We start from the raw sequence: 13981 nt of genomic DNA, 5'->3' as shown, positions 1-13981 counted from the left end.
CCAGGCCATGGAGGAGCTGGGTGTGGGCTGAAGTGGGGCCGATGGAATGCCTGGAATGTGGGCTGCAGTGACAGACCAACACAGATCTCTCACGGGAGTTGTGACCGAGGCAGCATTTGGGATCGCTTCTGAGCCGAAGTCTTTACATTTTTCCCAGTTTTAGACAGCAGTATAGAATGTCTGCCTTCTCCCAACCCCCGGTTGATTCGGGTTCCTGAACTTCTAAATGCAAGGGGCCATGCTCTTGGGTTATGATCTAAGTTCAGGTAAAGTCGTTTCCAAGTAACCTCGTTGCCTATCTCACTTTGCTTTCAGTTATGCCATAGAAACAAGAAAAATGGTCCTTCTCCAAGAGAGTTCACCTGTAGACGGGTCTGGATAATAAATAAGGAAACAGGAACAGCAGTCTTTGCTTCAGGTCAGGTCTTTGACAAAACAGATGTCTTTGTGGTAATTTACTTCTGCAGTCTTTAGAGCAGATATATAGCACGCATTCTGTCATATTTACATTTGACAGTAGAAGAAATGTACGTGGATATATGTCTAGCTCTTTATCTTTCTAGAGCTCCTAGGATACAGGAAGCGCAGTGCTGGCTCCATGGAAGTGAGTTTAGAGAATGGATTGGGACAAAGAGGGGCTACCCCCCATCCCACCCTCGTGGTCCCCCCCACACACACTGGCCATGAATTTGAGAAGTTCAAGGTCCAGTATTTTGAGAATACCCAGATCCGTGGCAGAGTGCACTTCTGCTTTTAGGAATGTATGGGCAGACTGTAGTCAGCAGTTGATGGGTTGGAGAGAAGGATCAATAATTTCATGGTGGGACTTGAGTTTGAAGGCAGGTGGAGTTAGATGCAAATTTTATGTTCTGGGAGAAAGTATTTGATCTTCTTAACTGTGAGGCAAAGTGGGGTTTTAAAATAATTGATTTAAAAATATATGCATATATATTTAATGAGCTCTGTGGATTATACTATCAGTTTCCTGGTTTCGGTATTCTATAATTACACAAGATGTTACCACTGGGGGAAACTGGGTGAAGGGTACAGGGATCTCTCTGCCCATCTTTCCTTTTTTTTTGCTATTTCCTGTAAGTCTATATTTCAGAATGAGAAGTTGAAACGTATATTTATATTTGACTAAATGCTATGTTGTATCCTGGATTGGATCCTGGAACAGAAAAAAGACATGAATAGAAAAACTGGTAAAGCCCCAAAAAAACGTCTTTCATTTAAAGTAATATACCAGTGTTAATTTGTTAGTTTTGACAAATGTGCCTGGCTGTGTAAAATATTAACATTAAAAGAAACTGTGTGGGCGGGAGGGGTGGGGGGTGGGGGGGAGGGTGAGGGGATTGGAGGGCAGTCGGTGACCACAGGATGGCCACGGGTTTGAAAATTAATATGGGGAACATAATTTGGTGGTTACCAGAGGGTAAGGGGGTTGGGGGGTGGGGGATGAGGGTGAGGGGGATCAAATGTATGGTGATGGAAGGGGAGCTGACTCTGGGTGGTGAACACACAGTGTGATTTATGGATGATGTGATGCAGAGTTGCACACCTGAAATCTGTGTAATTTTGCTGGCAATTGTCACCCCAATAAATTAAAAAAATAAAATTAAAAAAAAAAAAACTGTGAAAAATATGAGGGACTTTCTGTACTATGCTTTACAACTTTTCTGTAAATCTAAAATTATTCCAAAGTGAAAAGGTTATTAAAAACTAAAGTGTGTGTGTGTGTGTGTGTGTGCGCGTGTGTGTGTTTATATTTGAATGCATCTAGGCACCCAATGCCCTTAAAAAATACACTTTCTTTAGTTGGGGCATCAAACAGTGCCTCTGAGGTGGGGCAGTAATTAAGGACCCCTTTCACAAATGAGCTGTGGGATCATTTTGCTCCCTTGTTGGCTGAATGGCCAGAGGAAACCCTACAGAACTTTAAAACCCATGAGGAGTCCTGAATTCCTGCCTCTGGGAATCACACGTTAGGGAGTGTTCATTGTAATACAGTTCCATTTTCCAGATCAGAAACTGAGGCACAGAGGAGAACTGAAGTAAATAGATTGTGATTTCCTGGAATATTTAAACCCAAATTCCTACTTTTCTGTTTTCCAAGTTTGGGCTTGCAAACATACAAACTAATCTATATAGTGTAGCTGGTACACGTTTAAGAAAAAGGAAGTGACATTTGCCACTCTTTTCTGGGGCTCTCCTCAGGACCAGTGGTTAAAATTGGTAGTAAATCCAGTCAAAATGAAAGTACTACTGCAGCACCGAATCTGTGCCTTGAGAACTTGGCAGTGCTACCAGGATGCCCAAGGACGAGTGGGCATCGGGTGGTTTTGCCCAGCACCCCTTTCCTAGCCTCACCTGTCTGGTCCTTGGGGGATGCACTCACCCCATCAGATGCAGAGTGAGGGGGTTCCCACCAACGTGCCTGCCCTCTCCTGGCCGCTGTGACTCATGGTGACTTGGAGGACAGATGAAGCAGACTTGAACCTCACTGGTCCCACTGCACATCTTCAGAGTGCGATCCTGTCACCCTGGTTCCCGCCTTTGCCTTAGCATGCCCACCTTCTGAGGGGCTGCCTTATTTTCCAATACATGTCTTTTTGCTTGAGTTCATCAGAGTCCCTCTAGTGTCTGAAACTCACAAATAACCTCCCAAGGCTGAGAGGGAGGAGGCGCTCTCCAGCCGGAGCGTCTCTCACTGTATCCACACCCCGCCCCCCCCAGGGCTGAACGTTACCTGGACAAGCCCCTTCATCCTTTGTTGGAACTGGAAATGTCAAAGGAAACTGCCAAATCTGAAGGCCCTTATACTCTAGCCAAGAAGTATTCTGTGCACCTAAGCCTTTCTGTAGCACTTGTTCAGGCTGGTACCGTCCCTCCCCCCAGGTCCTTCATGTTGCATCATTGCACAGCAAAAGACCATGTCTTGGTCTCATTTTCATAACACATGGACATCACAGATTGTCCTGTCTCTACATGAGTGGCTTTGTGGAGTCATCGTTTTCTATCAGGAGTCACTCCTGAAACATGGAATCCAGATGAGAGAGAAGAGATAAATTATTCACTATGTGAGCGCAGCCTAGAAACCGTCGCCCCCATGTCGCAGTCTGGAAGCTTCAATGAGGCTCAGATCAGAGGAAGCTGGTGGCTGATTCAGGGCCCTCGTGCTAAGTCAGTGGCTTCTGGTGACATCACTGTGCCCTGGACGCTCTTCAGCCATCTCGCTCCTCCTCTGTGCATGGGTTTACAACCTATACGGTCACACAGGAGTCTGTAATTAGGAGGGCTTGCATTTGACTGTTGACAAGCTGAAATCTGTAATGCTTTTTGAACAAGGGCCCCGGACTTTCATTTTGCACCAGGGGTCTGCTGAATGGTGCGGCCGCTTCTGCCCAACAGCCTCCCATAGGCCTTCAGGCTGCAGGTCACCAAGGCTCTGTTGTCCCACATCAAAACTGGTAACCCGATGTGGGGCTGGGACTTGATGGCCACCTCCCAAGAGGGCCTGGCACAGAGCAGGCGCTCTGGCAAAAGATGGCGACCAACTGACGCAGAGGGTCAGGGTGACGGGCTGTCATAGGGTGACGACTCTTCCCTCCAGCTGAACCCAGAGCCTCCCCAGGGCACCCCCACAAATAGAGAACCGAGGTTCTATGCATGGGGCTGCCTCTGGTGGCAATCAGAAGCTGGTTCGTCAGAATTCAAGGAGGGAGTTTGTTGCTAGTGTGCGTTGTGTGCCTTTGGGGACTGTGAGTGCTGCCGTAATAACACAGGACCACAGTCCAGGCGGCTTGAACAACTCGAACTTGTTTTCTCACAGTTTGGAGGCCAGAAATCCAAGATCAAGGTGTTGGCAGGGTTAGTTCCTTCTGAGGCCTCTCTTGGCGTGGAGATGGCCACCTTCTCCCTGTGTCTTCCCTCTGCTTGTCTGTGTCCAAATTTCCCCTTTTTATAAGGATACCAGTCAGATTGGATCAGGGCCCACCCTAGTGACCTCATTTTAACTTCATTACTTCTTGAAACGCCCTGTCTTCAAACACAGCCACATTTGGAGGTACTGGGGGTTAGGACTTCAACATATGAATGGGGGGGATTTTTCTGGACACTTCAAAATCAAGCGTTAACAGCTTAACAATATCTTCCCAGTCAGAAATGCCGAGAAATTGTTGACTCCAGGGTTTGTTCTCCATCCACGGGAAGAGGCCACGTAAAACTCAGCGGCCAGCAGAATGTGGTTGTGGGTGGTTGCTCAAGGGCGTGAGGCCTGGGTTACTTAATACTGGCTTTCAGATAGACACAGGAAGAGTGACTGTACAGAGGACAGCAGCCAGCTGTTCCCCAAGTCCTGTGGGGCCTGAGCGAGAGGAAACAGTGTAAGCAGGAAGATTTGGGCCAGAGATGGGAATAGACCTTCAGGCTGGCAGGGGTCAGAGGTCGAGGTCTTGATAGCTGGAAGTGACGTCTGCAGACCCTAACTCGGTTACCTGCAGTGTCCAGGAGGCAGTGCCAGGTTCCCAAACATCTGGGAACTTTGTAAGCCTTAAGACTCTCATTGCCCTGTCTGGTGGTGTCCACGCATCTGTGTACTTAGAAAGTTCCCCAGGCAGGGCATAGATAAAACAGGACTGTTCACCTACCATAATTATTGAAGCTGACTGATGGCGCCCTGGGTGTTCATGGCTTTTTTCCATGGCAAAGTTTAAAAAGAAAGAGAAGGGAAAAAAGCTCCCAGCAGGCCTGGATGCCAGGCCTGGTTAGGACAAAGAAGGAAGGGAGGACGCCCTGACCCTGCTCCTGGGCCTCCTCTGAGATGGGAGGAGCAGCGCCTCCTGGTGGTGATCAGGTGGCACTACGCACACAGGTCACAACCTGGAGTCCAGGTGTGAATCCCAGACAAGGACAGTGTGTGCGTGTTCCAGGGATGGCTGTAGCGGGCAAAGCGAGGCAAGCCCTAGGAAAAGGCTCTTAACCTCGGTTATACCACGAACCCCTCTGCCCATCTAGCAATGCCTGCGGACACAAAGAATAAAGGAGGATTTACAAAGCAGAACAAATAGAGTAGAATATAATTATCAAAACAGTTGATAAAACCAAATTTGTTATAGAATAGTAAATACGATCCATCAGCAGCTGGTCTCATCGTGACAATAATGTAAAAGTAAAAGTAGTGATGAGAATGAATGGTATTCCGAGAAATCTGCAACGTGAAAGGAAAAGGTCTGCGTTTTCTATTATTGACGGTCAGTGGCACTGCTAAAAAAAAAAAAAAAAAAAAAAAAATGCAGGACGTGTCGCTCGCCTTTGTAAAGAAAGGAAATGCTAGATTTCTGTGGGGAGTTAGTGAAAGCAGATGTACCTGGTTGCCCTCTCAGTGACTGGCCCGCAGGTGAGAACCCTGCCTTAGACATGGCTCAAATGGCTGTTCGTTCCACAGACATTGATCCAGGACCTGCTGTGTGACAGACATCATGCACAGTGTAGACCAGGTCCCTGTCCTTTCTAAGAGTTTGTTCTGCAGAGAGATCAATGATAAACAAACCATACAAAGAAACGATTCTATATGCTCAGAATTGTGGCCCACATGTTCCTATTGGATATGTTACATAATACATAGCAATGTTTCCTGTATAATTGATATATAATTCTTTATGGTGAAAGTTTTCTTTTAATCCCATCTGCTTTAAACCTAGGGTTTTCAACCTCGTTTAGCCCTTGGACCTTTTCTATAAGGCAAAAGAAATCTCACATTCTCTGGAAGATTCTGAAGGGCGGCTTGGAAGGATGGGTGCTCATGCCTTTTTTTACCTTCTCTCCAAACCCCTATTAAGAGTCACTGCTTATTCATTGCAGCATTATTCACAATAGCTACCTAGTTGTCCATCAACAGGTGAGTGGGTAAGCAAAACGTCCACACAACGGAATGTTATTTGGTCGTAAAAGGAAATGAGGTGTCCTTCCGTACATGCTGCAACTTGGATGAACCTTGAAGACATGGTAAGTGAAAGAAGCCAGGCACAAAAGACTACCTATTGTCTGATCCCCCACCCCTAGTGAAATGCCCAGAACAGGCAAATCCATGAAGACAGAAAGTAGATTAGTGGTGGCCAGGGGTTGGGGAGAGGAAGCAAAGGGGAGTTATTGCTTAAGGGGTGCAGAGTTTCTGTTTGGGGTGATAGAAAAGTTTTGGAAATAGTGGTGATGGTTACATAATCCTGTGAACACCACTGAACTGTACACTGAGAAATGGTCAAAATGGCAGTGTTTTATGTTATGTATGTTTTACCATAATAATAAAAAAACCGAGTCACTGCTTACAGACGACTTTCTGGTTACACTGACGCATGCCCCCACCCCTAGTCATTGCAGTGCCCTGAGCTCCCTCTGCAGACATTCTGCACCACACTCCGTTTCTGGGTGCTGTCAAGTCTCACGGCCTAAACACCATCATTATGCTGACCATCTCCAAATTTCTGTCTACAGATAGGAGCGCCCCCAGAAGTCCAAAGCACCCCCACTTGGCTTGTCTAATAGGAATCTAACAGGTCTAGAACTGAACTCCTGCTCTTGCCTCCCCATAAACCTGTTCCATCCAGTGAAGAGCAACCCATCCTTTCATCTTAGAAGTCTAGACTCTTCCTTGACTCTTCTTTTGCTCACACTCACATCTGTCCCTTCAGCAAATCCCGTCATGTCTGCCTCCAGAATATATCCACGACCCCTCACCTAGATGGCGCAGTAGCCTCTACGCCGGCTTTGTACTTTACAAATAACTCCTGATACGCCTCTGCTCAGCCCTCCAAGGGCTCCGTGTCACTCTGTATAAAAGCTCAAGTCTTCATGTTTACTGGGAGCCCCATGTGATCTCCCTGCCTCTCTACCCGCCTCACCCCTCCCACGTTGCTCCAGCCACAGTGGCTCCTTGCTGTTCCCCAAACACATTGGCCATGCTCCCCCTCAGGGCCTTTGCACACGCTGTTTCCTCTGTCTAGAATGTTCTTCTTCCTCTTCCTGGTGTCCACAGGACTCATTCCCTCACTTCAGGATTTTGCTGAAACCCCATCCCCCCAGAGAGACCTTCACTGAACCCGGTATAAAGCACTCCCATCACCTCCACCCGCATGTTCTTGCCCCATTATCTGGCTTTACTCCTCTCCCACACTTACTGCCATTGACACGTCATATATTGATTAATCATCCTCTCTCTCTCCTGACCAAGTCCTTGAAGGAAGGGATTTTGTTTTGTTCAATGTTGAATCATCAGGCAATTAGTAGGGTCTCAGTAGATACCTGTGGAGTGAATAAATTGCTAGAATCCCTTGAATCACTGAACTTCTAGGATATCCTTCACATAATACAGTTATGTGCCCCTTCTGACAGGGCACGTTCTGAGAAATGCATTGTTACGCCATTTTGCTGTCGTGCGAACCTCACCGAGTACCCGTACACCAACCTCGATGGTCTGGCCTATTACACACGTAGGCTGCAGGGTGGAGCCTTTTGCTCCCAGGCTGCAAACTTATACAGCGTGTTACTGTACTGAATAAGGTAGACAATTGTAACACAGTAGTATGTGTGTATTAAACATATCTAAACATGGAAAAGATACTATAAAAATATGGTATAACAGATAAAAAATGGCACACCTACATGGGGCTCTTACCGGGAATGGAGCCTGCAGCCTGCAGGACTGGAAGTTGCTCTGGGGGAGTCGGTGAGTGAGTGGGGAGTGACTGTGAAAGCTGAGGACGTTGCTGTCCACTGCTGTAGGCTTCATAAACACTGTACACTTCGGCGACCCTAGATTCATAAACCACTAGATGAAATCAAGTACAAGAGGAAAAGATGCAATGAAGAGAGGCAGAAAACACGAGACGTATGAGGCAGCTGCCACGTGACACCGCATACGGTTTTATAGCAAATGCTTTTTTTAATAAGTAGAAAGAGTACCCTGTAAAATAATGATAAAAAATATAGTTTGTAAGTACATAAACCAATAACATAGTCGTTTGTTATCATTATCGAGTGTTATGTACTGTACATGATTGTATTACTCTACTTTCACACGACTGGCAGCGCAGTAGATTTGACTACACCAGCATCACCACACGCACACAGGTAATGCCTTGTACTTCAAAGCTATGATGACTACGACTCACTAGGCCATAGGAATTTTCCAGCCCCTTTATGATTGTACGGAACTCCGTCATCTATGTGGCCTCTCATTGATGGAAACATCATTATGCAGCTCACGACTATGCTTGTTTATAAGCACTAACAAGCCACTTGACATTTGTATAGTAGCTCCATTTCACAAAACAAAACCCCGGGCTAACAGCGAACCCTGGGCTAAAAGCAAACCCTGGGCTAACGCCTACACAACATCTCCAAGTCTTCACTGCGGCCCTCAGACCTATTTTCCCCATATTATTTGCTTTTATTGATGAAGGCAGAGACCAGGCAGCTGTAACAAAGAGATCCCCATATCCAGTGGCACCGAGGAAATGGGTATTTATTTGTCCCTCACACAACTGAGTTAAATGAAATTTTTAACTTCCATGGAGGAAAGTCTTTTTAAAAGAAACGGTTTCTTGGGCCATTGCTAACAAAAAAAAACAAAACAAAACAAAACAAGAAAGACCATGTCCTGGGCTATGAAATCTAAACCGCCAGAAGCCGTACCAGGTGGCAAAGGCAACATGTCCACCGTCCTGGAGTTGGCGGGCGGTTTTATACATCAAGTGGAGGGAGAATGATGTAACTCATTTTGACAGAATTAACATTGGCTAGAGATAAAGTGGGTGGGAGAAGGTGAAGTGGCATTTGTTTGGGGATAGCCACAGAGTCCATAAAAAGGGGTGTTTGCACCATTGGATTGGTTGTAGGCCAGAGCCTGGAAAGTTCATGTGTAAACAGGAGGGGAGGCTTCTGGGGTTTGATGGCACCAGGCTATTCTCTTTTAGATAATCGTGAAAATAGCTACCTGGAAGTTAATTAAAAGTTCCAACATACACTCAGGAATGTGAGCAATCTTGTTAGCTGGCCTGCAGTTGTGAACTGATTAACCCTTTCTTGTCTCTTCCTTCCACCCTCTGGCCCCCTGCAATTTAATTTAGGACATCTCAGAATTTTCACCTTGTCACCTGCCAAAGACCAGCCTTCCAGGTTAGTGGGTGACTCAGCAACAACCGCCATTCAGGGACATGGGTTCTTTTCGTCTTCTTTCTCCACCATCCCTCGGACCTTCCTGCCTTCTTTCTCCACTGTTCCTTGTCAGCATGTTGAAGCTGTTTGGCTGGTACCTTAATATCCCAGTCATAGGAAGGAGCAGGAGCTGGAGGGCATGTGCCCTGTTGTAAGGCCCAGACCTAGAAGCAGCCTACATGCAGCACCATATTCCATTGGTGAGGATTTAGTCACATGGCCACATCTAGTTGCAAGGGGCTCTGGGAAATGTAGTCTCTGGCTGGATGGCCGTGTGCCCAGCTATTATTCAATTACCAAGGAAATAGCTTCTGTTGGCCTCATTTAAGAGGTGAGGAAACTGAACCAAGAGAAGTTAAGTAATTTGCTCAAGGTGACCTAGCAATTTTTGGCTTTCTGGCACAAGTCCAGGGCTCTGTCTACAAGCCCAACAGCCATTTATTCGCAACAACCCTATGAATCTTTTGTCCTTATTTTCTGGGTGAGGCACTAGAAACTTAGAGAGTTTACGTGGCTCCTTTTAGGCCGTGTGGTGTATCAGTTTTCTATTGCTGTGCAACAAATTTCACAAAACTTGATGGCTTATAAAACAAGACTCATGTATTATCTCACAGTTTCCATAGGTCAGAAGTCTGTCATTGCTCAACTGGGTCTTCTGCTCAGGGTCTCATACTTCAAGTGCTGGCCAGCTGTGTTCTCAGCCCATTCAGGAGGTTGGAAGGAGTCAGGTTGTTCTTATCTCCTAGCAGCCACCCTCATTTTCTTCCTATGTTCACAGGCCCTCACAATATCACAGCTACAGGCTGGATTCTCATGCCGAATCCCCCTCGTACAGAATCTCTATTATTATTATTATTATTTTGAATTTTTATGAGGTTATTTAAGCCAAACTGATGACATATGCTGGGGAGCAAGATCTCAAATGATCCTTCTCCCGCACTCCTCAAATCTCTCTGACTTCCTCTTCTGCTCCTGGCCAAAGGAAATTTTCTGCTTTTAAAGAGTTCAGATTGGGCCAGGCCAACCTGGATAATCTTTGTATCTTAAGGTCTGCTAACATGGGATCTGACTTAGTCAGCTTGGGCTGCTATAAGAAAATACCATAGACTGGCCAGCTTATATGGTAGACATTTATTTCGCACAGTTCTGGAGGCTGGAAGTCCAAGGTCAAGGATTCCTGGAGAGATCCCACTTCCTGGCTTGTAGACAGCCATCTTCTTGCTGTGTCCTCACTTGGCAGAGAGAGAGGAAACTCGGGTGTCTCTTCTGCTTCTTACAAAGGCTCCAATCCCATTATAAGGGCTCCATCCACACGACATCATCTAACCCACCTTCGAAAGGCCCCACCTTCTAATACCATCACACTAAAGGTTAGAACTTCAATATACAGTAGTACCTAGGTTTTCGAACGTCTCCGTTGACGAACATTTTGGTTTACGAACTCCGTAAACCCAGAAGTAAATGCTTCAGTTTACAAACATGCCTCGAAAGTCGAACACGTCACACGGCTTCCGCTGAGAGCAGGATCCTGAGGCCTAGCTGTCCGCTGTTTTCGAACGTTTCAGAACTCGAATGGTCTTCTGGAACGGATTATGTTAGAAAACCGAGGTATCACTATATACAGATTTTTTGGGGGGTGAGAATGGGGTGGGAGGGAACGAAACAAACATTCAGTCCATAACAAGTCTTTAATTACATCTTCAATATCCCCTCACAGCAATACCTAGATTAGTGTTTGATTAAATAACTAGGGCACAGGAACTGAGTGGGGAAGGATCTTTAGAATTCTGGCTGCCACACGTGGTCGGAACAGAGGTGCAGGACTAGAACCTGGGTCTTCCACGATATCAAAAGACCTCTCTCTTGATGCCAGCAGTGTGCTTTAAGCCAGTCTTGCTTACAAAATGAGTCCCCGAGTAGAGGAAAACAGTCTTTACCTTTAGAGGCTTAGCTTTCCTTTGATTGACGCAGGCAGCTGGGAGCTGCGGTGTCGTGGTTGCCCCAGGAACTGGTGCATGAAAGAGCCCATCAGAACCAGTGTGTGTCTTCAGGGTTTCTGCAGACACGAGAGCCAGGTACACAAGCTGAGGGCAAAGCCTTCAGAATTTCAGAAAAGCCCGAGGGCTTTTCTTGGAGGAAAATACACCCACCAGATGGTGCCTCTTGAACAGGAAGCCCCTGACTTCAGAAATGTGGCTGGTCAGGCTTTTCCTGGTCTTTCATCTGTGTGGCCCAATGACCACATGAGCATGCCCAGGAGGGTCACAACCTCCTCTGGGGATGCTGAGGTGGGGGAGTCTGGAGAGGGGCCCCCGCAGGCCAGGATCCTCTTCCACGGCCATTGTATGTCATGGTACCTGGGTAGGAAGAAGCAAGACAAACCACACTCACCTTCAAACAGGGAAATGAAAAAGGTGGCCAGCCCACATTTCTACCAATCACAGGTAGAAAAACAGGAAAGCCCCTGTTTTGTTCTTATTTTAAGAATCACATACGTGGCTTGTTACTCAGGTTGGAGTTGATTGAGCTCAGAAAATCACTTAGGGCACTTTCAATTTAGAGACTCCAAAGTGTCACCCCTTTTGCAGTTGTCAGAGGAGAATTTTATGCCGATTTCTGGGTTTGAGGGAGGGATGAAAGAGCAAACCAAAGCCAATCTGCTCCTGTGGCCACCGGCCACGGTAAGGGGACCTCTCTGGGTCTGGGCCCTAGATCTGCAGCCAGATAACTGGGGTGCAGCGGAGGCTGTAACAGTGTGTCAGGACCTTGGACATGGCCCCTTTGGACGCTGGACATGGAGTAATAGACAACTGCCAGCTGGTTTGGCACAGACACTAGAGAAACAACTCAGGGTCAAAAGAAGAATCCATCTGAGTTTCTTAGGAATTCTCCAAAGAGAAGGAGGGAGAGAGGGGACCAAGAGACCAGAAATAGAAGATGTGGTTAATGGGACATTGCATTCCATCTGGGGTGGGCACCGTCGGAGGCAGCTCGAAGCCTAGGGTTTCTCTGGGTCTGTTGTTCTTGAGCAGACCTCCCTGGAGGAGTAACAGCCCTTAAATAGGAGAAGCCCAGGAATGCTGCCGACAGGCTGAGAGTCCAAAGTCACTGACTCCCTTTGGTGGAGGCCATACTGTGTGGCTTAAGATCGCCTGGCAACTTAGGAGTCACGATTCTTACCTCCTGCTTAATGCTGATGGAACACATGCAGGCAACGTCAGTGAGCTAGGACTGTGGAAAGTTAGCTTCAAGCTTAGATCTAAGTGATTTGAAGCTATGTCATTGCATGTCTTTTCCATTTTTTTCCCCCTAATAATGGGAAGTATGCAAGTTCTTTGAATGTTGTTTTCCAGTGCTAAGAAAACCAAAGAATCTCCTGATCAAACTTGCCTGTAAAGTAGCCAGCCATTCACCTGGGGAGTTGACAACATGCTTCAATCTCAGTAAAACAAGAAACAAAGTCAGGCTTGATCTGCCCACAGAGCAGCTTGCCAGAAGACCTCTCCTGTCCCTCCTGCTCCCCCAAATGCCCTTAAGATTCAATGAGTATGACCTGGGGGGGAGGGGCAGAAGTCCATTCCAGCCTCTTGCCCAGCCATGTGCCAAAGCCCAGGACTGGTTGCACAATCCAAGCTTGAAACCATTCACGCCAGTGAAAAGCTGAGAGACTTCACTGACAGCCCTCTCAGCCGGGGTCTGTTATGGTCTGGGGTGCGCTCAGGAGGAGGTCAGCGGCTTCTGAGGTGACTGAGAAGGAAAGCAGCTGCTCGTCAGCTCTCTCCAGGGCAAAGTCCATCCATGCATATACTTGCTCAAAGTGCTGAGAAGGGCTCATAGCAACTATTTCCTGATTAAGAAAGAATATATGCTCATTCCAGCATTGCTTGTAATAGCCCAAACCTGGAAACAACCCAAATGTCCAAAAACAGTAGAACTGACAAATATATTATTTATACAATGGAATACTATACAGCAATGATAATGAATGAACTGAAAGTTCATGCAAGGACACAGATGAATCTCACGAAAATAATGTTGAGCAAAAAAAATAGAAGACACAAAAGAGAACATAGAGTATGATTCCATTTATATGAAGTTCAATGACAGGCAAACTATACTATTTTGTTTAGGGATGCTGTCATGCGGGGCGGCCTGTGGGGGATCCTGCCGACTACGCCAAGTGTCACGCAGGATGGCCTGCAGGGTCTCTGGTCCCGCTCTCCACATAAGAACACAGGACATGGTGAAGCCAAAAAGGAATACCCACGGAGCCATACATAGGGGAGTCATACTACTATACTCTGCTGGCGGCTGGGTTGAAGAAACAGGAAACAGGAGCCACACAATTCTCAACCCTCACTGCGCCGCTTGCAGGCTCAGCCACCATCTTCTTGCTAGCCCCTCATTTTTTGCTAGCCTAGCCACGGCAGTTATATTAGTGCCCAATGGCTCACTGGTTACAGCTGACGGCCACAGCTGATGGCCATTTGATCACAGTCGACGGCCATTTACTATCTGAGCCAGCACCTTTCTATGTGAGGCCGAGAGCCTGGAAACTGCTTTTTGGGGCTCTGTCCCCACAGATGCATTGTGAATGGTTAAAAAAAAAGCAAGAGAATGACTGAGGAGGAAGAAAGTTTTGGGAAGCAGCTTCTAGTGTGCTGGTAATGTTATATTTCTTGCTCTGGATGGGTATTTGCTTTATAATTATTTATTAAACTACATTTGTATTTTAGTCACTTTGTAGTATGCATATTTCATAATACAA

Source organism: Rhinolophus ferrumequinum, chromosome 9, assembly GCF_004115265.2.
Source record: "Rhinolophus ferrumequinum isolate MPI-CBG mRhiFer1 chromosome 9, mRhiFer1_v1.p, whole genome shotgun sequence".
NCBI lineage: Eukaryota > Metazoa > Chordata > Mammalia > Chiroptera > Rhinolophidae > Rhinolophus > Rhinolophus ferrumequinum.
Note: the sequence above shows the minus strand (reverse complement) of the source record.